Here is a 26,250-nt window from a genome sequence, read left to right on the forward strand (position 1 = left end):
AAAGGAAAGTGGAGGAGCCAAAGATAGAATCTTCGGGTAGAGCAGAAGGGAGCACAGCTGTAGCCCAGCCTGAGTGAATGAGTTTGGCCGAACCTTGAATCGCCAGCATTTCGACTGTATTCAGGATCCATCAAACTTCTTGAACTTTAGTTCTGCCAGCCATATTGGCATATCTGTACAAGGGACTTGTTTCTGGAGCTCGTAGATCAAGGTTGTCCAACATACGGCCCGCGGGCCACAATGCGGCCCGCCAAGCCATTTTTTTTAAATGTGCCTGTGCGCAAAACTGTAACTTCCTCTGGTGACCCCATGGGGTCAACAGAGGTAGTTACGGTCCTCAGCCACGAAGCGTTTATTTATTTATGCAATGTTTGTCGGATATCCGACAAACATTGCAAAAATAAATACATTCATCAAGAAGATCTTGGGACTTGATGATGGAGGAAGGAGAGACTAATTTGTATAACGGCATAGTGAGGGTTACCTCGGGAATACCGTTCATTTTCAGTTAGCGCGGGTCCATACAATTGCCCAGTACTCCCACAAACTATGAACAATGGGATTAATATAGTAGCAATTACTTTGCATTTAAATATCCCATTTCAGGCAAGTAGGACCCACCATGCAAGAGAGGAAAGGGCTCCGGCCCAGACATGCCTGTTCCTCTCTTGCATGGTGCTCCGAGGGGCAAAAGGCGAGCTGAGTTGAAGGGAGGAGGTGGCGAGGTGAGGAGAAGAGAGTGCTGGCCCGGGCGAAGGATTATGTGGACAGGTGCTGTGCAGGAGTTCCTCTTGGCGTGGGCAGCACAGCGGATTCCTGAACCCCTGATTACCCGTGGGCTGCTGCTCAGAGGGCCATTGTGCGGAGTGACTTTCAAGGTTTGTCATCTCTGGACATATGTTTAGCAGGGGTTGCGGCGACACAGCCTGTCTGCCCCAAAAATCGTTCTTTTGAATTGCGAATGGCACCAGAGATTAACCTTTATCAGCTGAGAAACTTAACCTTTGCGGTGCTTTTTTTCCTCGTCTCGAGACAAAGAAGAACAGCGGCAGCTCAGTTACGTTTACCTCTAAGCACAGTGCGGATTGAGAAAATGTCCATGCATTATACCAAGTACATTGGACATTATAGATGTGGCCAGTGGGGTATCAAAGCATGGCGAATACCACATGTACAGCACAATATGTTACCCTAGTAGTGCCCCAATAACACACTGCAACCTGCAAATGGGCCTCAGTGGACCACCTGCCAAGGTTTCTCGAAGTTGCTTATGATCTTGATCTGTGATCTATGATATGATCTGATATGATAGGTTATTTATAACACGCTTAATACCCATGCAGCAGTGATCCCAATCATAAAAGTGAAACGGGCAAGCCCAACAGGTATAACTTATTTTCACTCTTTTGGTAGCGCAGTCTGAGGGCAGCCTATACCCTTCAGGAGAGGTGTGAGCTGATACAGTTGCAACACAATAAACAATAGTACTATGTTCCCAAAATACCTTCATTCTTGTCTTTCGGATCTCAGTAGAGCCAGGCTTTTCAGCATCAGACCAGAAGCATGTGTGCCTTTGCGCTGGGCTGGGGTCAAGTCGGAGAGCAGCAGCGATGGCTCCTAATGATGCAGTAGTGTTTGGCAGTGGTGCTGATTTGCGGGTAGAAAACGCTGGGAACAGTAGGCCGTGCCAAGTGGATGGCACTGGAAGACTCCGTGGCCTCTGGGCCCAGACAAGGGAATACTTGCCTTTGGCGCTGTGCAGGCTCAGCTGACACAACACGGCATATGGTTACGGCAAAGATGTCAAAGCTTCAGCATTGCCATTGAGCAGAACTCTGGATTCAGGGGTGGTGGAGCGTCGAGGTCCAGGATGATTATGATGGTTGCAATGGGGCCAGTGCTGAGCAGCTCCGCTCAGGAGGGCCATGGGCCCGTGTGGGGCCGACAGGCCAATGGGCAGACTGCAACAGGCCTGCTCGAGCCATCCTGCTATTTATACAAATCTCGGGCCGAGCAGGGCCTGATGGGAGAAAGGAACTGCGCTACAATCTGCTCTTCTGCTGGGCTCTGCCTACTGGAGCTTCCCCCTACACGCGGGACAGGCAGCTCTGCAGACGCTCAGAGCTTCCGGGGGTTGGGGGGTTGGTGCTGGGTCAGGGCCTGTCTTCTCACCCTCGCTTAGCGGGGCTTCCCAGAACTGACCCAACCCCTACCCTCTTGCATGCAACTCATACTTAGCTGGCAGGGGAGAATCTGATCTCAAGGGCAGATCTCCCAGGGTGAGGCTTACCCATTGCACATCGGATTTGCTGACCCCTGCTATGTTCCCAAATGCGGGATACACGACTGCATTATTTCTGGTAGTGGGGGACTGCGTTCGCGCTATCCCCCGATTTATTGTTGAAAGAAAAGGTAAAGTGTGCACTAGGCCTGCTAGGTTGCATACTTTAAGATTGTGCTCACATTGCGTTTCTTCAATTAGGTTCACCTTTGGATGATCGCTTTTCCGCATTTTATCTGTTGAATTGAATTATGCTTCTTTCATCACCACAGAAGTAATGTGTATTACAGAGATAAGCTGCCATATGTATTGGGCACTGTAGGGTATTTTGTATAGATCTGGGGCCTAGTGGTATTTTCTTACCGCCAAAATGAAAATAATTCAGTAATAATCACTCTTTGCATTCAGATTAGATTTGGTATATATACATACATTATTTCAGCACACTGATACATTTAGTGGTATACATTATGTTGGTATGCGTTATTGGTGGTATTTATGGATGAGCATAAATCCTTTGTTTTATATATGTGACCACAATATCCAAACCCCTTATTTTTGTTTAGTTTGTTCGTGTGATCACTAGAGAGACCTCAGGCTTGCATTTCAGAAACACCACATTTCCAATTGGAGTGCCACCATGGGCTGTTCTCACTGACTTATCTACGACAGCAAGCTATATGTGGTATTTATCACCAACTTATTTACGTTTGGTGAGCTATGTCCAGGGCCTCTCTTCCTGCCGACTCATAGACCTTCGGCAGTTGGCTATTTCATCTTGTTATTATTATGTTCCATTCAGAAAACACACACACAGCTACTGCCATGTCTTATCTTTTAGCAACTTTTAAAAATGACAATTGCACTGTGCAAGGATCTTCCCATATTACCAGTGTTATAATGATAGATGCACAAAGGACAAGATAAAATGAAACACACTTCCCGCCTGCTTTCAGATAATTTTTTTTTGTATTATAAAACTTGCATTTCAACACGGGCTTACTCTTTTTTAACAGAAATAAATGGAAAGCTCACAGTAACAACATTATCTGTAACACAATGAAAGGAGAGTGGCGAGGAACAAGAATTCAATTTGCAACATTAACATGTGGTTAAAACACGGGAATCTCCACTCCTACTCTGACTGAATATTTTCCCACACATACGCACAGCTCCCACACTTCAGCAAGATAATTACCAGGCTTGTTCAGCATGTAACTTCTTTGGCTGTTCGCCTTCTGGAGGGGTTCACCCAGCAAGGACAAGCATTTGCTGTCGCTCAAACTGGGGCTTGTTGACTGGAAATCCCAGTCTCTGTAGCAGTATTGAATCTGCTTTAGGAATCAGGCATCCCCAGCTATCAACCCCGTCCTTCTCCGAGCTGTGTGTCAAGATGTCCTCTCCCCAGCTTCTTCCCCGAGATTATACAAGAAAACTCTGGTTACCTCCTACCAAAGGATCCTAACCAATGAAATTGTATCATGTCCTATCCACCCTCTGCACACAATAGACATTTTTTACAGTAAGCAACTGTAACAAAACTGATTTCCTGCTATTCGAATCCTTGCTTCCTGCAAATACTATGGACAAAGCAGCACAGAAAAACCAGAAGAAAAAAAAAATCTGCACACAGTCTGAAATGAGTTTCAGCCTGCCTCATTTTGCAGTGTAGAACACATTATATTATTAAGAAGTTAGAATTATGTTAGTACGGTTAATTATATTAGTTCATTAATCTTCAAATGTGTCTCTTGCAACATAGGCATTTCAGATGAAAAGAAAAAAAATGTGTGCATTTTGAATATGAAAAATAAAATGCGCTTTTAAATGAGAAAATGGTTTGTTTTTAACCTGTGTAGCCTGTCTTCATTTACATCTCCATATGTTGCACTGGCAACACATAGTTTGAAGCAATTGCATTAAACCCATGCAGTGGCGCTGCATAAAAAAAAAATGCTCAATAACACATGTCTTGCTGTACCACATTATATCAATGCATCAAACCCATGCAGTGGCGCTGCACTTCAAAAAACATGCTATACATTGATCCTGTGCATTGGTGCTGCGCTCTGTGCTCCCAAAACACGCTAAACAATCCTACATATACCCTCCTTTTTTTTAGAACTTGGCTATGATCCAAGCCAATTTTAAAAAAAACAACCTGCTTCTTTTCTTCTTTTCAAAATGTAACAATCCAATACAATTAACATTCTTGTTGTGAATATGAAAATTGAAAAATCACTGTTCAATCAACATGATATTAAAATTCATCTGAATTCATCAATTCTTATAAAATGTTCTACATTTGCCTTCCCAATGGAAGTGTCCATAGTCCAGTGTTTCAATTTTATACTTGAAGTCAATTGAAAATAATAAAATAAAACAACTAACTAAAACAAATAATTAACATAACAGATTAAAACAATTAATTAAAATAATAAATACGTGAAACTCCATATGCCAGGACACTTGTCTGCCTCTTTTGGTTCATTCGGGTACTCTTTCATCTTGGTACTCTTGGATCCTTTTCTATAGAAGTCATCTTTTCTTTGGCATTCCGGTTATTTTGTCTTCACCTCCACCCAGAGGCAGGCATCTTTTGGTCTTCATCCAGGGGACTCCAGGACTCGATTGTCTCCCGTGACCTCTGGTACAAATATGTTAATATTCTAAATCAAATAGAAAAGAAACAGATTAAGTATATAGCACAATACTAATTTCACCCAGTAAATCATCTATAGGTAGCAATTCTCCCATCACAGCCCCAATTTTAGCCAGGTGGTCTGCCTTATCATTTCCCTCCTTATCCTCTCTGGGTGTTTTTAAATGCCCACGAATTTTTCTCCAGTATATTGTCAAATCATTTTCTGACACCAATTTGTCTATGGCTTGTATCATTTTTCCATGTTTAAGTGGCTTTTTGTTGTATGTAACCATGCCTCTCACTTTCCAGCCAGGTAAATACTCCACAAAGCTATTTCGTGCATAGTCAGAATCGGTCACCAGGACAATTCCACTGAATTTATTATCAACTGCAGTAGCAATTGCTTTATAAATGGCCGCCAATTCCGCCACTTGACTGCTTCTAGCTCCAATCCTCATCCCTACACTGGGGACGCCTTCACATTTCAACCAGACATTCCCTATTCCTGACACTAATTGTTTATTACTGTCATTTTCAATGTGAAAAGCACAACCATCCACATATACAGTTGGCAGATCCTTGCATGTTTTTTCATCAAAAGCTTTGTGTGGTGTTTCTACATGCTCAAGCTGCCTGATCTTGTGTCTGGGATGGCATGGCTTAATCTGATTTACATGCACAAACTGTTCAGTTACTGTTTCACCTTCAGTCTTTAAAATTTTATAAACTACAGGAGAAACCTTATCTATAATTCGAAATGGCCCCTGCCAGGCTGCTACAAATTTAGAATTTTTCTGTTTACTTTTTCCAAAATGAAACTTATACACCTGATCCCCTACACTGTATTCTCTCACTGATGTTCTTTTATCGTAGTATGACTTTGCACTGTCAGCAGCTCTTTCTAGATTTCTCTGCACAAAAGCAAATGCATGTTGCAAATGCTTCCTCAATTCATCAATGTACTCATTAACCGTGGATGCACTCACAAGTGTCTGCTCATGTGTTCTGTATAGTAGGTGTTGTGGTAACACCATTTTCCTACCTGTTAAGACTTCATGTGGACTAATACCTGTTGCTTTGGCAGGAGTTGATCTGATTGCCATCAAAATCAACGGTAAACGTAAATCCCAGCTGGAACCTGCTTCTGCCACAAATTTCTTTAATATGTCCACGACAGACCTATTGCTCCGTTCAACTCCACCTGAAGAGGCTGCCCGATATGCGATATGTAGTTTCCTTTTCACACCCAGTATTTGCCATACCTTACTCATTAGAGTACTTGTGAAATGACTTCCTCTGTCTGACTCAATTCTTTGTGGCAACCCAAACCTTGAGAACACATGGTTCACCAGCAATGTGGCTGCTGTTTGCGCACTACAATCTGGTGCAGGAATACATTAAATCCACTGCGACATCAAACATATCACACTTAAAATGTAACGGTTTCCTCTGCTCGACCTTTTTAAAGGGCCTACATAGTCTATTTGCAAATCTGACCATGGAAGAGTTAGGCCTCTTTTCATCAATGGGGCTCTATGAATTGGTGAAGCAGGTTTAAATTGGGCGCATACTAGACATCCTCTAGTATATAATTCCACATCTTGGGACATATGTGGCCAGTAAGCATAATCTTTTAGTATTTCCAATGTTTTTTGTGAACCTCTGTGGCCTGCAGTTATTGCATCATGTGCATGTTGTAGCATTAGCCCTCTGAATGAAAGGGGTACCACCCACTGTATTTGTCCTGTTATGGACTCTCTAATCATGAGTCCATCCTGCAGTCTAACTCGTTTTTTATTCTTTAATAGCACCCTCAACTCTTCTTTTCCCATACAGTCATTTTCTGTTAAAGGGTTTGGTTCAGGATCTATCAAATGATTATAATAGATTCCCAGAATTCGATCATTCTTTTGTGCCTCAATCAAATCTTGGTCTGGCATATCATGACCCCACTGTACCACTGGTTGATCTACCTCCTTTGGTGCTTTAGAACGTGTTATCGCATCAATTTGTATTTCACCCAGTAAATCATCTATAGGTAGCAATTCTCCCATCACAGCCCCAATTTTAGCCAGGTGGTCTGCCTTATCATTTCCCTCCTTATCCTCTCTGGGTGTTTTTAAATGCCCACAAATTTTTCTCCAGTATATTGTCAAATCATTTTCTGACACCAATTTGTCTATGGCTTGTATCATTTTTCCATGTTTAAGTGGCTTTTTGTTGTATGTAACCATGCCTCTCGCTTTCCAGCCAGGTAAATACACCACAAAGCTATTTCGTGCATAGTCAGAATCAGTCACCAGGACAATTTCACTGAATTTATTATCAACTACAGTAGCAATTGCTTTATAAATGGCCGCCAATTCCGCCACTTGACTGCTTCTAGCTCCAATCCTCATCCCTACACTGGGGACGCCTTCACATTTCAACCAGACATTCCCTATTCCTGACACTAATTGTTTATTACTGTCATTTTCAATGTGAAAAGCACAACCATCCACATATACAGTTGGCAGATCCTTGCATGTTTTTTCATCAAAAGCTTTGTGTGGTGATTGTTCAAATTCCTGAAAACTAGGTTCCACTTCCATTTCGTTTGATACTTGTTCAGCTGCACAGTCATGTCAGTCAGCTAACCCTTGAGCAATTGGGCTCTTTTTATTTTGTCCATATCTCACTTCTACAGGAAAACCTTGTAATGCCAGCGTCCATGAAGTGATGGACTGCGCTAGATTACCTGACCTAATTCTTTTACTCTCTAAAAACTGCAAAGGTTGATGATTTGTTTCAATAATCGCCTTTTCTCCCTGAACAATAGGGCGGAAATGTTGTAGCGCCCACACAGTGGTTAATAGGGCCTTTTCACATTCATTGAATTTCATTTCAACTTGGGAAAATGCTTTACTTGCATATGCAATGGTTTTGTGATTCACATCATGTTTTTGTGATAACACTGCTGACATACAATGTTCAGAGAACCCTATTTCTATAAAGAAATCCCTACCCTTTATGGGATATGCTAAACATGGTGCCTTTACAAGACATTCCTTCAATTTAACTACTGCCTCAGACTGCTCTTTTTCCCATATCCAGGGTGTATTCAGTTTAAGCAGTTTAGTCAATGATTGAGTGATTTCAGCATAATTTTCAATGAACTTTCTGTTATAGCCTGTCATCCCTAATAAACTTTTTACCTCTTTCACATTTTTAGGGTCCTTTAGTTTTTGTATGGCCTCTATTTTCTTCTTTTGTGGATTTAGCCCATGTTCAGTCACTTCATGGCCTAGAAAGTTCACTTTTTTCTTGCACCATTGTGCTTTTTGTAAAGACACTTTGGCGCCTGCTTTCTGCAATTGGCCAAGCACGTGTCTTATTTCATCAAAATGGCTTTTCAGGCTTTCATTTTTTATCAGGACATCATCCACATAAACTATGGTTCCTTTTTCCGCTGCATCTGGCATGGCCTTTCTCAAAAATATGCCAAATTCACTCCCACTATTGATGTACCCGAACGGAGCTCTAAGCCAGGCATATTGAGTCCTGTCAAATGTAAAGGAAAATAAATTCTGTATCTCCTCTGCCAATGGCACGCACCAATATCCAGAGGTGAGATCTAATGTAGTAAACACTTTTGAACCATGTACCTGAGCTAGGCCCTGATCAATGAATGGCAGTGGCCATCTGGATACTGGCACTCTTTTATTTAACTCCCTCAAGTCTGCACATAGCCACCATTGACCATTTGGCTTTAACACACCTAAAATAGGTGTATTGGATGTGCTATGAATGGGCCTGATGATTCCCCGAGCTTCCAAATTCTTTATAATCTCTGCTAATGATTCTAAACATGCCAGCGGTAGTCTATACTGGCGTACAAATACTGGACTTCTGCTACACCCTTCCGGAAGTGTGGCCACATGTAATTCAGTTAAACCACAATCATGAGCATCTTTTGCAAATACATCTTTAAATTCCATAAATATCTTTCTCAGTTCGTTCCTATCCTCATCGTTGTCACACGCATCCGCTAAGGAGATCTGCTCTTATACCATTTTGGAAAATTCTGGAAAATCTTCTGCTAAGGGAATCTCGGCGCTTTCCTCTAACTGTGTGGCTGTGTCCTTTTGTAAAGCTGCCACTTTTAAATATTTTGGCATATCAGCTTCCACTTCAATGGGCTGATTTTCAGTTTTATTTTCATTTAAATTTGATGTTATGCAATCCTCTTGATGGCAGCACACTGTCTCATTTGAATCATAAGGATACACAGAATGAATTTTAAATATTCCTTTGGGCTGAGAGTCCAGGTGTTCTGGCACCTCACCCTTGGCATCTACATACTTTTCAGGGATATTTCCAATCACCATGTTATTTAAATCTGCCGTATAATGTGATTTTTGTATGGCCATTCCTAATGGGGAGTTTTCCTCTAAATGAATATCCTGACAACCTTTATTATTTACCATAATTTTTACAGATTCTTCAACAATATCTACCAATGGAATGTATTCATAATCCAGGCCTTGCTGTTTTATGGATTCATTCAGGCATACAAATGCATCAGAGTCTTTCATCTGCTGTCCATTTTTGCATTTCAGTGTTATTGCAAACTGTTTTGTAAATGCAGGAATAATAGTATCTTTCCTCATTTGTAATTTGATTGCATAAGGAACCAGTTGTGCACAATGATAAGCCCTTCTTTTGTTTTCAAATTCAGGTGCCGGCCCACCTAGGCGCGACCATATTTTTTGATTAAGGAAATATAACACCATACACATTCTGTGCATGATGTCATTGCCCATGTAAAAGTCATTTTGTGCTCCACTCACTATCCATACATTATGGTAAATTGTTTTCTGCCCAATGCTAATTTTAAGCATTCATCTGCCTGCAATTCGGTTTTCAAAGTCTGGACTGTTCAACCCAGAAACATATTGGTTTTTAATCCTAAATTTCGGGATCTCTTCCCTCTCCATTATCTTTTGCAACAATTTCTCATTAATGAAGCTCCTCTCCTGTTCAAGCGCTAAAGTGGCTTTTATTGTTTTAAAACAGTCATTTATACCAACATGAACCCATGGTTGCTCATCTTCCATGTGTATTTCAGCAAGAGTGGTAATGTGTTTTTCTGAATCTGTTTTAGGAGCAATATTCTGTTTGATTATTTTCTCTTTTAAATAAAAACGTAATGTGTGCTCATCTATGGCAGTCTGCCAATTTTTCCTTGGGTCCAAGTATATTTGTACAGGTAGTTTTTCATTGTCGCTCTGCATTTTGTCTTGACACATTAATATAACCGTGACACTAGGTATGCAACTATTCTGGAGATATACCTCCACAGCATCATTTGTTTTGGCAATGGTGTGACATTCATTTATGTTGCTGTTTTGTGATTTTAGTTTCTTAGGTCTCAACGGTTTTTTGGTTAAGGACCACAGCACTCCATTCACCCCATCTATGAGAGGCGACAATCTTTTCAGGCAATCTGTCCCCATCAGAAATGGAATTTCACAAATAGATGTGATCAATACCTCTTGTTTCATTCTGTGCTTTCCTATTTTTATGTCAACGTCAGTTACACCTATAATGGGCACCTCCTCTCCATTAAAGTTATGCACTGGACCTTGATTTTCCTTCACTGTGATCTGATTCTGTGGGGGTCTCCCTTCATTGATACTCTTTACCAGCTCCTTGGACATAATTGTGGCCTGTGCGCCAGTGTCAATCATAGCAAATGTTTGGCATTTTTCTTCTACAGTGATGGGTGCATAATATCTGTCCTCAACTTCCTCTAATACACATAAGAAGTGTGAATTCTCACTGATTTCAGGGCTCACCTTTCTCAGGCCTTTTTCACTTTTGGCTAAGCACATTGGTAAATGGAAAGACATTTTTCCTTCCTTTTTACCCATTTCTGCGTGAGAGACTTTATTCATTTCTCCATGTTCAGAGGTTTTTTGGAGTGTGGCCACTGTTCGCCCACCCATCTGGGTATCATCAGGGACCACATTACAACCTTCCAACTAAACATGTGTAACAATATCATTTAGTAATTTGTCATTGTTTAATTCTGTGCATTTGTGATCATTTAGGGAGTAATTCATAGAATTCAGCGCACAAGTGGCGCACGCGGCTGGTGCACAGTGTGCGCGTGCGAATCCCTGCGCCAGCCGCGTGCGCTAAAATCCATTTCCGCGCACAGCGTATTCATGGATTCCAGCCACCAAAACCAGCCGTGGCGCACAGTGGCGCAGCGACCCTGCAGCAGCGCCAGTTACGCCTCCAAGAACGCCTCTCGCGCAGGGAAAAGCCATCAAAATCCCCAACCCAGCGCAAAGGGCAGCAGCAAACGCAGAGCTGGGAGCGTGTATTCCAGGGGTGTGCGGGTGTTTCCACACGCGATTGGCCTGGGTACGTGTATTTCAGGGGTGCGCGAGAAAGTCAACACGCGATTGGCCTGGGTACATGGATTTCAGGGGTGCGCGAGAAAGTCTCCACGCGATTGGCCTGGGTACGTGGATTTTAGGGGTGCGCGAGAAAGTCTCCACGCGATTGGCCTGGGTACGTGGATTTTAGGGGTGCGCGAGAAAGTCTCCACGCGATTGGCCTGGGTACGTGGATTCCAGGGGTGCGCGAGAAAGTCTACACGCGATTGGCCTGGGTACGTGGATTTCAGGGGTGCGCGAGAAAGTCTACACGCGATTGGCCTGGGTACGTGGATTTTAGGGGTGCGCGAGAAAGTCTCCACGCGATTGGCCTGGGTACGTGGATTCCAGAGGTGCGCGAGAAAGTCTACACGCGATTGGCCTGGGTACGTGGATTTCAGGGGTGCGCGAGAAAGTCTACACGCGATTGGCCTGGGTACGTGGATTTCAGGGGTGCGCGAGAAAGTCTACACGCGATTGGCCTGGGTACGTGGATTTCAGGGGTGCGCGAGAAAGTCTACACGCGATTGGCCTGGGTACGTGGTTTTCAGGGGTGCGCGGGTAGTTCCACACGCGATCGGGCCTGGGGGAGCGGGGTGCGTGGATTTCAGGGGCTCGCGGGTGGTTCCACACGCGAAAGGGCCTGTGCGAGTGGGGTAGTGTATTACGTGGGTGTGCGGGAAGTTCAAGACGTGAATTGGCAGTGTGGGTCCTCCCAGGTCTCCCCTCTACCCCCTCCACGACCTCTGCAGGCATCCCACACCACAGGGGACTACCCTGCACCCCTGGTCATGTCCCGCAGGCAGCCCATCCACCATGGCCATGCCCCCCAGCCAAGCCACATGTCCCCTTGCACCCCCACCCCCCAGCACTGTGGGGCACCTGCCAGCAGGCCCCCACCCATGTCCAACTCATGTTCCCCACCACCCCCAGCAGTGCAGGGGCAGCCTCCACCAGGCCCCCACCCATGTCTCCCACCACCCCCACCCCCCAGCCACCAGGGGCAGCCTCCACCAGGCCCCCACCCATGTCTACCAGCACCCCACCCCCCCAGTCACCAGGGGCAACCTCCACAAGGCCCCCACCCATGTCTCCCACCACCCCCACCCCCCAGCAGTGCAGGGGCAGCCTCCACCAGGCCCCCACCCATGTCTCCCACCACCCCCACCCCCCCAGTCACCAGGGGCAGCCTCCACCAGGCCCCCACCCATGTCTCCCAGCACCCCCACCCCCCCAGTCACCAGGGGCAGCCTCCACAAGGCCCCCACCCATGTCCAACTCATGTCTCCCACCACCCCCAGCCCCCAGCAGTGCAGGGGCAGCCTCCACCAGGCCCCCACCCATGTCTCCCACCACCCCCACCCCCCAGTCACCAGGGGCAGCCTCCACCAGGCCCCCACCCATGTCTCCCACCACCCCCACCCCCCAGTCACCAGGGGCAGCCTCCACCAGGCCCCCACCCATGTCTCCCAGCACCCCCACCCCCCCAGTCACCAGGGGCAGCCTCCACAAGGCCCCCACCCATGTCCAACTCATGTCTCCCACCACCCCCACCCCCCAGCAGTGCAGGGGCAGCCTCCACCAGGCCCCCACCCATGTCTCCCACCACCCCCCAGTCACCAGGGGCAGCCTCCACCAGGCCCCCACCCATGTCTCGCACCACCCCCACCCCCCAGTCACCAGGGGCAGCCTCCACCAGGCCCCCACCCATGTCTCCCAGCACCCCCACCCCCCCAGTCACCAGGGGCAGCCTCCACAAGGCCCCCACCCATGTCTCCCACCACCCCCACTCCCCAGTCACCAGGGGCAGCCTCCACCAGGCTCCCACCCATGTCTCCCACCATCCCCACCCCCCAGCCACCAGGGGCACCCTCCACCAGGCCCCCACCCATGTCCAACTCATGTCTCCCACCACCCCCACCCCCCAGCAGTGCAGGGGCAGCCTCCACCAGGCCCCCACCCATGTCTCCCACCACCCCCACCCCCCAGTCACCAGGGGCAGCCTCCACCAGGCCCCCACCCATGTCTCCCACCCCCCAGTCACCAGGGGCAGCCTCCACCAGGCCCCCACCCATGTCTCCCAGCACCCCCACCCCCCAGTCACCAGGGGCAGCCTCCACCAGGCCCCCACCCATGTCTCCCAGCACCCCCACCCCCCCAGTCACCAGGGGCAGCCTCCACAAGGCCCCCACCCATGTCTCCCACCACCCCCACCCCCCAGCAGTGCAGGGGCAGCCTCCACCAGCCCCCCACCCATGTCTCCCACCACCCCCACCCCCCAGCCACCAGGGGCAGCCTACACAAGGCCCCCACCCATGTCCAACTCATGTCTCCCACCACCCCCACCCCCCAGCAGTGCCGGGGCAGCCTCCACCAGGCCCCCACCCATGTCTCCCACCCCCCAGCCACCAGGGGCAGCCTCCACAAGGCCCCCACCCATGTCTCCCACCACCCCCACCCCCCAGTCACCAGGGGCAGCCTCCACCAGGCCCCCACCCATGTCCAACTCATGTCTCCCAGCACCCCCACCCCCCAGCACTGTGGGGCACCTGCCAGCAGGCCCCCACCCATGTCCAACCCATGTCTCCCACCACCCCCACCCCCCAGCAGTGCAGGGGCAGCCTCCACCAGGCCCCCACCCATGTCTCCCACCACCCCCACCCCCCCAGTCACCAGGGGCAGCCTACACAAGGCCCCCACCCATGTCCAACTCATGTCTCCCACCACCCCCACCCCCCAGCAGTGCCGGGGCAGCCTCCACAAGGCCCCCACCCATGTCTCCCACCACCCCCACCCCCCAGTCACCAGGGGCAGCCTCCACCAGGCCCCCACCCATGTCTCCCACCACCCCCACCCCCCAGTCACCAGGGGCAGCCTCCACCAGGCCCCCACCCATGTCTCCCAGCACCCCCACCCCCCAGTCACCAGGGGCAGCCTCCACAAGGCCCCCACCCATGTCCAACTCATGTCTCCCACCACCCCCACCCCCCAGCAGTGCCGGGGCAGCCTCCACCAGGCCCCCACCCATGTCTCCCACCCCCCAGCCACCAGGGGCAGCCTCCACAAGGCCCCCACCCATGTCTCCCACCACCCCCACCCCCCAGTCACCAGGGGCAGCCTCCACCAGGCCCCCACCCATGTCCAACTCATGTCTCCCAGCACCCCCACCCCCCAGCACTGTGGGGCACCTGCCAGCAGGCCCCCACCCATGTCCAACCCATGTCTCCCACCACCCCCACCCCCCAGCAGTGCAGGGGCAGCCTCCACCAGGCCCCCACCCATGTCTCCCACCACCCCCACCCCCCCAGTCACCAGGGGCAGCCTACACAAGGCCCCCACCCATGTCCAACTCATGTCTCCCACCACCCCCACCCCCCAGCAGTGCCGGGGCAGCCTCCACCAGGCCCCCACCCATGTCTCCCACCCCCCCAGCCACCAGGGGCAGCCTCCACAAGGCCCCCACCCATGTCTCCCACCACCCCCACCCCCCAGTCACCAGGGGCAGCCTCCACCAGGCCCCCACCCATGTCTCCCACCACCCCCACCCCCCAGTCACCAGGGGCAGCCTCCACCAGGCCCCCACCCATGTCTCCCAGCACCCCCACCCCCCCAGTCACCAGGGGCAGCCTCCACAAGGCCCCCACCCATGTCTCCCACCACCCCCATCCCCCAGCAGTGCAGGGGCAGCCTCCACCAGGCCCCCACCCATGTCTCCCACCACCCCCACCCCCCAGCCACCAGGGGCAGCCTCCACCAGGCCCCCACCCATGTCTCCCACCACCCCCACACCCCAGCACTGTGGGGCACCTGCCAGCAGGCCCCCACCCATGTCCAACTCATGTCTCCCACCACCCCCACCCCCCAGTCACCAGGGGCACCTGCCAGCAGGCCCCCACCCATGTCCAACCCATGTCTCCCACTACCCCCACCCCCCAGCAGTGCAGGGGCAGCCTCCACAAGGCCCCCACCCATGTCCAACTCATGTCTCCCACCACCCCCACCCCCCAGCCACCAGGGGCACCCTCCACCAGGCCCCCACCCATGTCTCCCACCACCCCCACCCCCCAGCCACCAGGGGCAGCCCCCACCAGGCCCCATGTGCGCCTCAGTGGCGGCCTCCTCCTCTGTGGAAACCACCAACCTGGATGGCACCTCGCCGTCTACCGCCGTAGCAGGCCCCTGTGGGGGCTCACCCACCCCTTCCGCTGCAGCCGTGGGGGCATCCCTGCCGCCTTGCTCCACAGCGCCGTCTACACCCTCTCCTTTACTAGCCACTGCGTAGAGGGAGACATAGAACACAAGCATCAGGGTACTGTACAATGGTACCCTAGACAGGAAGCAATAGCAGATGAGTGCCACTGTCAAAGTACACTTCCATCATGTCACACCACAACACATGTGTCAGTCCAGGCAAAACACACACAGTGACAGTCATGCTGCGTGCCATGGACATTTCTATGCATGTCCAATGGACTCACGAATCATACAATGTAATGGGACTCACGTGCATCATGGGTCATGCCTATCACATGCACACACTTCACCTCAGTCACATCCATCTGGCCCCGTACACCCCAATCACAGTGCATACAGGGATGACTAGGCTGCATCAGTGAATCAGTACATTGTCACAGACATGTGTCATGCATCCATGGCACTCACAAGTCACAGACACGCAGGTCAGGCACACAGACATGGATACCACATATGTATCTGGCATCAGCACCCATCCCTCGCCCCCACCCATGTCCAGGAACAGAGACTGCCATGCTGTCATGTGTGCAATCTGCACAGGGCTCCCCATGTCGCATTCAAACACATGCAACAACCATGCGGTTCACACATTACAGGTCGCACATGCGTTACCATGATGTCCCTGCACACATACATGCGTACATGGCCTATGTCACACATGCAGGCAAGTATCAGACAACCAGCACACTGCAACATGCCCTGTCTCACACAGCAATGCTTGGCCACTTACCGCTCAACTCCAGACGGGTCTCCCTCTCAAGGACCTGGCTGTGGAGCGCTGGGTGTGCGCGTTCCAGGACCCTCAACTGGATGGAACTCATGCGGCCCCGGCCCCCCTCCACGAGGCGCCGGGCCTTCATGAGGGTCCTGGACCTCAAGTCCTCCCAGCGCTTCTTGACCTTCTGGATGGTGCGGGTTGCCACCCCCTCCGCGTCCTCTCCCGTCCTTCCCTGTTGGCGCGGGACGATCCGAAGGGGGCATCATACTGCCCCAGGACTTGCTCCACCAGGACACCAACTTCGGTGGCAGTGAAGCTGGTGCCCCTCTGCCCCTCTGGCCGGGGGTTGCCACTGGTGTCAGATGTGGATATGCCCGACATGGCAACCCCAGGGGCAGGAGTGGGTGGGCAACTGGGTCCTGGGGCTGGGCTGTGGAGCGATGTCATTTTAGTCGGGAGTCTTCTGTACCAGCAGGGGTGGACACAGCAACTGGACCCCTGCAGATGGCTGATGTGCAGGCACCAAATGGCAGGGCACGGTGGCAGCAGGCATTCAGGCAGGCAGGCAGCAGCAGATGGCATGTGGGAGGCTGCTTGGGGCACTGGGGGCCAGTGAATTGGCCTTCTGGGCAGGAGCGTGGTCTTCTGTGTGTTTTCGCGTGGCCAGCTTGATACGGAGTGATTAGGCACGTGAAAAATCTGCACGCAGCGTGTAAATCGACGAAAGGCCCTTAGCGCGTAAGCGCGTCTGTACGCATACGCATTTTCATTGGACACAAGGCCCCTCGAGCGCAAGCGCCCCTGTGACGTGACGCGTACAGACGTGCATGGGCATTACAGCGCGCGTGAAAAAATGCACGTCCGCGTGTAATGCGCGTAAGCGTGCGTGAAAAACTGCACGTCCGCGTGTAATAGGAGGAAAGGGCCCATGCATAAGCGTGCGTGCGTGAAAAACTGCACGTCCGCGTGTAATGCGCGTAAGCACGCGTGAAAAACTGCACGTCCGCGTGTAATGCGCGTAATCAAACGTGAAAAAGTGCACGTCCGCCTGTGACGTGACGCGCGCGTGCGTTTCCCTCAGCACGGGTTAAAGGTGAGCGGGCCCAGCAGTTCGCTGTACGTGCCTTTCGTGGAGACCGACGTGTGTTGCTGCTTCCAGTTGTTTCGCGCGCCATCTACTTCACAGCTCTCAAGGACGTATCTCTTCTTTTGGCGGGGGTATTGGCTACGCGTGTTTTTCTGCCTCGCGCTAGTCAGACGGTAAGTCGCAAACGCTCCTTTTCCCACTGCGGGTGCCCCTGTGTATCGCACCCATTTTCGATGTCATTGTAGCCTGCGTGTCCCACGCGTACGCGTTATTCGTGTTACTGGGTGCCACCGCGTACTGCGGGAGGTTTAATCCACGCACGTAGGCTGCAGAGTTGCGTGCACGGTTTTACTGCAGTTTTGGGGTGCCTGAGCGTTGCGTGACCCGTCAACACATCACCGGGGTCACATACAGCCTTGCAGGTGCAGGGGGGCTGTTAACATCTTGCTTCCCACCCCCTTCACCCCAATTGCCCAGGTCAATTGTGTTGTACACCTCCCATTGGCACCACTCCATCTGTGCCAGCACTATTACATCTGTGCCATGGTAGGGAGGCCACCAAAGGTGAGGGGCGCCTCAGCTGGGCGTACTCCTCGTGGCGGGCGTGGTCGGGGACGTGGCCGTGGTGACCAGGGAGTAGGGGGACTCCAGGGTGTCCAGGGCAGCCACAGAGGGGGAAGAGGCAGAGGTGCGCCACTTGAGCACAATGTTGTGCCATGTGTTGGTGCAGCCATGCCACCACCCCCTGTGGTTCAGGGGGATGCAGCTCCTGCATCTGGCACTGGCACCCGTATGACCCGGCAGTCCGTTCCATCGACTGCCACGGGCCCAAGGGTAGCGGTAGCTGCAGGTGCAGCTGTGGACACCGCCACCCAGGCTCAGGGTCTGCCAGCGCAGGCTGCGTTGGCACTTGAAGAGCCCTTAGTAGATCTCCAACAGGCCAGGGGGGAAACCATTGGGGCAGGCCGGGCTGCTCAGACCAAGACACGTGTCCCTGGGGCAGTCATGTCATCTGCTGCCCTGAACAGCCGGGTGTTGGCAAGTGCAGGGGCAGATGCACCCAACAGCACCCCGGTTGTGAGTCTGCCAACCAGGACCGTTGCGGTCAATGACCCTGCCACAGCTGATGTTGCTGCTGCGCAGGGTCCATTAGTGGGCACCCAGCTGCCACTGACACAAGTCAGGCCTTTGGTCATCCCTCCACCTGCCACTCCCTCGGCTCAATCCACCCAACCCACTGGCCATACTGGTCAGGGCGGCATTAGCCAGCCAGGGTCTGCGCCACAGTCCAAGAGGAGGAAGGTTGCATCTGCAGCACAGGCTGGGACCCCACACACAGCCACGACCTCCTGCACGTCGAGGAAGAAGCCTTTCTGTAAGCAGGAACTGGACTTCCTCGTGGACTACGTGCGGGGACACAGCCATGACATGCTAGTGGGTGCCAATAGTCAGACTACGGCTGCCCAACGTGACACCCACTGGAAGCATGTTGCGGAACATGTCAGTTCATTCGGCCATGAGGTGCGCACGGCGCAGGAGTGCAAAAAGCGCTGGAATGACATCAAGCGCAGCACTAAGGCCAAGCGTGCCTCAAATTACAACTTGACTCTGGTGACTGGCGGTGGGCCTGCACCAGAAGAGGAAGAACTCACTCCGCATGAGGCTCTCGTTGCAGAGTTCATACCACCAGAATTGGTCGAAGGTGTGGGAGAGATGCTGGACTTTGATGCCCAGTCCAGTGAGAGTTGATGCGTAGTTGTTGAGGACGTGTGTGTTTCACTTGTGGGATGTGTTGTGCATGATTGCTGCTACATGTGACGTGTACATGGTTCTGATGTGTAAGTAATGCAATGCCTCCGTCATGCATGTCTCCTCTGCCTGCATGCGGGACTCCATGTGGCCATGCTCCCTTGCCCCTCCTCCGCCACTCTGCACCCCAGTTCCACCTTTGCACTGGTCTGCTACATTCTTGCCAATGTGTAGTTTCTTGTTCATGTGTCCTGTGTAGATGCTAACTTCCAGCTTAGAAAGTGCCAGACATATGCCGTGTGGTACAGCCTTAGTACTCGATACAGGGTATCCCACTTGTACTGTGCATGGGTCAGATGTCCCGCAGGGACATGAGTGCCCATTCATGCTCCATGTGCATTGCACGCATGCCCCTATGTGTCCTTGACTGGATGATCACTGTAATATGAGTCCTTGGTTACATACATTGCCTGCCATATTATCGGCCTCCCCATGTCAACTGTGGCTCAGTCCTGCGTTGCACACATGTTTAGGCTCTGACAATCTGTGTGGCTCACAGGCCTCAGCCTGTTCAATGGCCAATGACTCTGTCCAACTCTTGTCGTGTCTTCTTCACACGTGGCCGGCCTCCGGATCTTCCATCATGTGTCCTGCCCACTGTCCCAGCATCATTTGCAGTGTTGTAATTTAAATCACATTAAGCTGTTGATGCCAGTCAACACTGCTTGTCAATACACAGGTGTATGGTCAGCCTTTTGATACCATGCTAGGCATCCCTGCTTTGGTACTGGGGTGGAGGGGTGCTTGCCTTCTAGACATGGTACACATTGAATACACAATGCACGTGATGTCTGATTTTGACATTGCACTGCCTTCACATTTCCTGGCACACACCATGGAGTGCTTGTACATGTAGGTAGTGAGTGGCGTACACATTTTCTGCACGGCATAGACCCACTTCCATGCAAACTGCCACATTTCAACAGGTCTGATCACAGAAGCTATTCTAAGTAGACCCAGCATGCATGCCAGGTCATATGTTGTGTGTCACATGTCTGCCGGATGCCTTTGCTGTCGGTGTGTGTGTGTGTGTTGTGTGCTTCTGACATGTGTAGTGACCTTTTCCTCTCTATTTTTCAGGTGATGACGCAATGGATGCAGAGGATGGTGTTGTCATGCCAGACACAGGGTTGGTAAGACCACATCAACCCGGCACTAGTGGGGGTCGTGGGGTGGTAGGCCACGAAAACCCCCAAGTGCTGCAGTCCATCCTGTCTCTGGCTGCCTATGAGTCCAGCCTTGATGACGACTCTGACGTCCATGTTGAGTTGGATGAGCATCAAGTCCATGTGTCAGGGGTGAGTGATTCTGATGTGGACACTCCTCTGTCTGCGACACCTGCACTGAGGGATCAGACAGTCTTGGGTCCTCCGCCCGTGGTGGATCGGGACGCAGGGTCACCCTCCACACCAGTCACTGATGTGCCTGGGACATCACTTCGACGGGGGCATGTAGTCGTGCAGCCGCAGGCGGTGCCAACACAGCGAGGACCCCCGGTTCTTGGGTCCCGCAGGGGTCAAGCCCGGCAACGCGGTCGCCGCGCGCAACCGCTGTATACTGAGTGGGAGCAAGACATGACTGCCAATTCCCAACGGCAGGGGGCAGCAATGGAGAACATCGCTGACAGTATGGAGCGTGTGGCCCGATCTGTGCTCCCCCCTGCTAGGCAGGTGCTTCTCCAGCAGCAGGCGGCACGGTCCACGGCCCGCTCGCTCAGGCTGGGCATGGCGGCCTCAGACAGGGCACACCAGGCTGAAATGTCGTCTCTGCGTCAAGCAATTGCTGCTCACGCAGAGGCGCACATGGATGCCATGAGGGAGGAGTATGCCTCCCTCAGATCCACTCTGGGTGTCCTTATGATGTCCCAGAGGCAGCAGGCAGAGGAGAGGTTTGCACAGCTTGAGCGCACCATCTCGGCTGAGCTACAGGCTTGCCGGGAGGTGCAGCGGTTGTCCAGCCAGGCCTTGCAGGAGGAACTCCGTGTTACACGTGCTACCTTGCAAGAGGAAGCACGTGTATCACGTGAGGTTCTGCATGCAGACCTATGTAACATCGCCACACAGAACCAGGCTCACCTGTCCGGCAGACTTGCTGCCGACGAGGGGCAAGCTGCGGCTAGGCGTGGCCAGGCTACTGTGCCACGTCCTCCTTTACAGGATGAGCCAGACTCGGACGACCATCTATCTCCCACATAGGTCGTGCTGTGAAGGCGTTGAGCCCATGGAGGTATTTTTTTTTGGCTCAGCATCATCGCATGTGGATGTTGAGCAGCACCCTGTACCTCCCCCCTCCTGGGTGCCTCCCCTCCCCCCCGGGTCGTATGTGGCCATTTTTGATTTTTCTTTTAGTTTAGTTAGTTACGTTTCTGTTTGATAGTTAGTTTAAATAGGTAATGTAGGTTTTCCATAGTTAGTGTAACTAGTTAATAGTTGAGTTAGTTTAAAATTTGTAGTCTATTGTGCTTTCATGTGACAGTGCGGTGCCTTGTGGTTTTTGAAGGCATCCACTGTCTGTTCCAGCTGGGCACTTCATGGTTGTCTTGTGTATGTGTTTGCTGCTTGGGTTCCTTGACTCACATATGCCACTCCTGCCTCCCTTATCCATGGGCTCGCAAGGATGGTTCGGTGTTACAGAATTTTACACAAGGGCTTTGGACTGTCATATCTGTGGCATGTCTGGTGCTTTTTGACTTGTGTTGACACCCCTAGTGGGGATGATTTAGGTGTAATTGTCCACTGTTCAGCTTTTGCTAGATGGGATGTGTCATGATTAATGTGGACATTGATTGCTATGCATTGTGTATTATGTTTCATATCTTTCCTGTACACGTGCTTGTTGCAAATCATGCTGTAGATAGTGTTCCACACTTTGGAGGTGAAAGACGGACTGATGGTGTGATTTGTGATGTGACTCTCTGACATGGTCAAGTAATGAGATGCCTGATGGGACACACACAGATCACTTTGATGCATTAATCATGTGTTTCATGCACTTTCTGCAGGGGGATGAGGCACCAGAGCACCTTTGCCAGCAGACATGGGCCATTGGACGACGGAATTCCTGACCCGTTTGTTGGTGCCCACATGCACATGTGTGCACGAGCAGAGCCACAGTGATTGCAGACACACATCCTAGAACTGCTGACATGTTCCAAGGAACTCCAGGCAAGGTGAGCATCACAGGGGGGCCACAAGACAGCAAAGCTTGCACCAGGCGAGTTGCACATGCAGGCTTAGTCACAGCACTGAGGGTGAGCTTAGACAAATATTGGTGTTGAAGCACACAATGCAGCTCAGATGTGTTTGTGGACTGATGGCTGTTGATAGTAGGGTTGTCTGGGACACATGCGGGGGCAGTGGCACATACCCTGCGGTACACCAAGGTTCATTGAGGCACTTGTATCAACCATGTAGCCTTCCAAGACATGGAAAGGGGCAGCTCACAGGGACATACAGCAAGGGACATACTCGGGTGCAGTGCATGTCTATTCCACGTACTTCATGATAAATGCACTGGCAACTTTGTTTTGGTCATGACGGTATGCAACTTGCTCTGTAGTCATGGCTTGCCATATGGGTCTGTCTGCTTACCCAGGGAACATTGCATGTTGTGTGAATTGTGACACATTGGTGTTCCATTTGCCACGCACCCACCAGCGGCTGACTTACTGCATTGACTGTGAATGACCCGTCACAGGGGTGATGTTATATATGGGTACGAAGCATGGAGCACAGATTGTCTGTTTGTAGAGTAGTTTGTTGTTATGGGGCATGTTTTGTGTTGTGTTTTTGTGTAATTGGCACGTACAGGTTGTTGACTGTGTCTCTCTTTGCAGCATTGCAGTGCTCATGTAACCGGACCTGAGAGTGCGCAGGCAGGAGGCCAGCACTCAAAACCAGAGCTAAGTGTCTTGTTGTTTTTCTTACAAACTGCCCTGCATAGGCTTGCTGGGGAGTGTACTGATGCATGGATGTATGTGTGGTCCTATTTGGTATGTTTTTTACCCTAATCACCCGTGATCCTATGCAATTTTGAAACCTGTACCCTCTACCCGGTGTTCCTGCTTCCCGTGCCTATCCAAGCAACGTTCCCTGACCCTCTTTCCCCACTGGGGTTGCGGATGCCTGTGTAAGCCCCGAACTTGCAGGCGCCAAAACCCTAGAGGGGGTGGTTGGTTCGTACCACTCCTGAGCCTGGACTACAGAAGGCCATGACAATGATGTCCAAGTTTGTTTGGATTGTGCATGTGTTCATGCAGGTTGTACATTTTCGTGCATTCCCTAGTTTCATGTGTCATTCCTACTCCCCTCACCTGCCACGCATTCCAGTCATCCAGTGTGTCTACACCTGTCCCGACTGCATATCCCTGAACCTCATTCCCCACCAGGATCTCAGGGGCCTGTGTGAGTTTGACCTTGCAGGCACCCGGGACATGGTGTGGGTGGTTGTTTCATGAGACTCCGGCGCCTGTACAGGGGACCTGTGACAGTACACATCCATTCATGGTGCATCATCCTATGTCATGTACCACACATGTCTCACATCCTGTCGTGACATTGTTTTGCTGTGCTACCTTGGTTGTTGCATCATTGTGGTAGTACTTGGCCTTTGAGACGTACTGCTACGTCAAGTCATCTACTGGAGGGTGTTTGGGTTCCTTTTCATGCCTTGGATTATGTGATTTTGGAAATGAGTGTGGATTCTGAGGGTTCAGGCATCTCTTTACACACAAGGTGGGAGATGGACACGAAGGGTAAAGGTGATCCTGTGGCCAGGTGGGAATGAGGGTTGGAGGCTCCATGACCCAGGTGCAGTTGTTCAGTGGGTCATGGTCATTTGCGAGGGGGGGGGTTGTTGTTGATAGTTGCGTTTCCCTGCAGTGTGATGGGAACTCTGACATTGTAATGTTGTTGTCCTATGTACATGTTGTGTTCTGCTGATCAATGCCTGTTCATGTGTTGTGTTTTCCTTTCAGGTGCGAGGGGATAGTAGTGGTTTGACATGCTGGGGTGTACACATGGTGGATGTTCACATGTGATGTGTAGGGAACACTGATGGTCACTTGAGTGCACATGCATATGTGGAGTGCATGTCCTTGCAGAACCACACACTTGCACTCGGATGCACTCCATGTACTCCCACCCTTGCATATCCACGTGTACACTGTTTGCCTTCTGGTGCCCACTGTGTCCCGGCAGCACATGTTCTGTGACCGATTATGGTTCCAGTACATGCCTAATTTGATGTTTGATGTAGTCTGTCACTTAGATGTGATGCTCAGGGTGTGCATCACACGCAATGGCTGTTCACTGTGCTGTGCGCTGAGCAGTGTGATGCAGGAGTAGGACACTGCACACACGAGCTGCAGTGTTGATTTTGCAATGCATAATGTGCATATAGACAGGCATTCATTGTGATGTTACGTCTACGACTGTTGTAATGCATTTGGAATCGACTTATTTTGGGTGGGACATTTTGTTGGTCTGTCATTTCATCGGATTCCGGGTCAGGCATCATTGTCCGATGCCACTGTACATTTAGGACATGGCAATGTGTACCTTATCGTTACTGGGTCGGTGTATGGGTATTGCTTGCCATGTCATGTTGATGTTTGGGAGGGTTTGACTGACATGACAGTGATGGCCATGGCCTGTTTTGCAGGTGTGTGTGATGCACACCTTGCATGTCCAGGTCATCCGCTTCTCAGAGCAACTAGCTGGGGGTAGGTTTCTCTCCGCAGCAGGGCCCTCCCCCTCGAACAGACTTCCTGCCTGACTTGAACTTGAGGGGAACCATCTCCAGTTCTGGAAGCACCTCAAGACCTTCCTCTTTGCTTCTGCTTACTCTCTGCCTCTCCCTTGCAGAATTCTTCACTGGAACTGCACAGGAGCTGCAACTGGGACACTCTCACCAACCTCGGTCCCTGGGCCAGCCACTGTCCACTTGCACTGCCACCCTGGCAACCCCTGCACTGCAGTACTGTCTCTCTATCCCTACAGCCCTCCCTTCCCAGCACTTGTCTGCACTTACCTTTGCAGTTGCCACCAGGTGACCTATGTATTATTTTTTTGGCCTACGTCCCCTGTACTGGACTCCCCCCCACCCTTCCCCTTGCACTTTTCCCTTCCCCCTACCCCTGCACTTGCACTATCTCAATGACACGTGGCCTAGTAGTACCGTTCTCTGTGTTCCCTTGTTCCCCCCCCCCCTGCCTCATTGTGCCTTGGAATACTTGTGTATGGCTCATGTCATGTCACATGTCATATGTGTGCATTTTGGTTGCACAGGATAGCTTGTGTTTAAGTAGCTAGGGATGCAGACGATGTGGCACTTCCATGGCAACTATCTCAGGGTGGTAGGGTTGTGAAAGTTGACTGTCACTTTGTCATCATCGATTGTCACCTGGTATGTGCCAGGCCTGTGTGCACTCCGCAGGGGTGGGAGTTTAGGTGAAAAATGTGGCCACAAGCTGGGTCCGGGCTTCCTCGCCACGTGCCCTGTCCCCTCCCATGGGCAGCGCCTGTGCCTGTGGTTGGGGATGTGGGGGCACCACCATGTCCACCGGGACGCCCTGCCGTGTTGCAACATTGTGCAGGACACATGCTGCCACAATGATCCTGCACACAACTGGTGGTGCATAGAGTAGTTGCCCACCAGAGCGGTCAAGGGAGCGGAAACGTGACTTGAGCTCTCCGAATGTGCGCTCCACTATGCCCCTGGTTGCAATATGGGCAGCGTTGTATCTTACCTGGGGTGGTGTGGTGGGGTTCCGGATTGGTGTCATCATGTGGTTGCTCAGAGGGTAGGCACTGTCCCCTGGGGAGGTGATAATTATTGAGATTATTAGGGTTGGTATATTTGTCTGTGTGTGACTTGCATGCATGTGCAAGGGCATTTGTACTGACCTAGGAGCCATGTGACGCCATGCTGCCCAGCTTCCAGGGCCCGGCTCAGGGCGGACATTCTGTATATGAAACTGTCATGGGTGGAGCCAGGGTAGTTTGCATAGACAGAGGTGATGATTCCCTTTGC

The 26,250-nt window shown here is 51.1% G+C and overlaps 1 protein-coding gene and 1 non-coding gene across 6 annotated transcripts in view; both read left to right on the forward strand.

Annotated features, from left to right (window-relative positions):
• The window catches only part of LOC138497169 (uncharacterized), an 870,532-nt gene that overhangs the window by 290,986 nt on the left and 553,296 nt on the right, over positions 1–26,250 (forward strand). The gene's annotated exons all lie outside the window — the stretch shown is intronic.
• Positions 2,231–2,392, forward strand: LOC138498950 (U1 spliceosomal RNA). Its single transcript, XR_011279039.1, has one exon. It is a non-coding gene; the product is annotated as a U1 spliceosomal RNA (small nuclear RNA).

This window comes from Ambystoma mexicanum, chromosome 5q, assembly GCF_040938575.1.
Source record: "Ambystoma mexicanum isolate Mex_15411 chromosome 5q, UKY_AmexF1_1, whole genome shotgun sequence".
Classification (NCBI taxonomy): domain Eukaryota; kingdom Metazoa; phylum Chordata; class Amphibia; order Caudata; family Ambystomatidae; genus Ambystoma; species Ambystoma mexicanum.